Below are 1,529 nucleotides of genomic sequence, written 5' to 3' on the forward strand. Positions count from 1 at the left end.
GCCCTGATATTCTAGAGCCACAGGCAAAATAGAAATTGAAAGAATCCACAGACCGCCTCCTCAAATACATCCCAAAAAGAAATCTCCTAGGAATATTGTCGCCAAATTCCAGAGCTCCCAGATCAAGGAGAAAATACTGCAAGCAGCCAGAAAGAAACAATTTGAGTATTGTGGAAACCCAATCAAAATAACCCAAGATCTGGCAGCTTCTACATTAAGAGATCGAAGGGCTTGGAATACGATATTCCAGAGGTCAATGGAGCTAGGATTAAAACCTAGAATCACCTACCCAGCAAAACTGAGTATCCTGCTCCAAGGCAAAATATGGATTTTTAATAAAATAGAGGACTTTTAAGCTTTCTCAGTGAAAAGACCAGAGCTGAATAGAAAATTTGACTTTCAAACACAAGAATCAAGAGAAGCATGAAAAGGTAAACAAGAAAGAGAAATCATAAGGGACTTACTAAAGTTGAACTGTTTTGTTTACATTCCTACATAGAAAGATGATGTGTATGATTCATGAGACCTCAATATCATAGTAGCTGAAAGGAATATGCATATATATATATATTTATGTACATATATATATATGTAAGTGAATGTGCATGTATGTATATATGTATGTGTGTATATATAAATATATAAAGAGAGAGAGGGAGAGTGGACACAGGGTGAGTTGAAGATGAAGTGAACATATCTAAAAGAAATAAAATCAAATTAAGGGATGAGAGAGGAATATATTGAGAGAGGGAGATAGTGTAAGATAGAATGGAGTGGATTATCTCGCATAAAGGTGGCAAGAGGAAGCAGTTCTGTGGGAGGAGGGGAGAGGGCAGGTGAGGGGGGAATGAGTGAATCTTGCTCTCACCAAATTTGGCCTGAGGAGGGAATACCATACATACTCAATTGGGTATCTTACCCCACATGAAAGAAGAGGGAAGAAGATAAAGAAATGGGGGGGATGATGGAAGGGAGGGCAGATGGGGGTGGAGGTAATCAAATGACCTGGGCACAGGGGAAAAAATAAGAATAGATAGACCTGTACTTGAGGTCCTGTCTTAGGGTAATGTCTGCAAGCATATTTTCTCAATGCCATGAAGTTTTAATTATAGCTGTTGCCAGAGGTCAGGCATAGGGTGAAATCTCCAAAGGGAGAATTGGCAAAGTCCCGAAGCAATATGCTCAAAAGGGATAAGGATAGAGACTTTGTACAGCTGCTAGAACCTTCTGAGGATGTGGCTTTTCCTAGATAAGTCATTAGTAATCATCATTGCTATCCTGGACACAAGGACCAGGGGATTAATTGACCAATTTGGAGCTGATGGCCATGGATGTCCTTTAGGAAAGGACCTGAGTGCATTTCCTACAGAATGGAGCCAGAGAATATGTTAAGGTCCAAGGCAAATTTCCTAGTTCAACACATCAGAAAGTATCTCCTGATTTCCTGTTACATCTTAAAAGAATAAACTGAATTTATCTATTTTATCTTTGTGAGCAAATCTCTGCAGTATCTGTTGGGTTGGGGAAAT

Source organism: Trichosurus vulpecula, chromosome 5, assembly GCF_011100635.1.
Source record: "Trichosurus vulpecula isolate mTriVul1 chromosome 5, mTriVul1.pri, whole genome shotgun sequence".
In the NCBI taxonomy this organism is placed as follows: Eukaryota; Metazoa; Chordata; class Mammalia; order Diprotodontia; family Phalangeridae; genus Trichosurus; species Trichosurus vulpecula.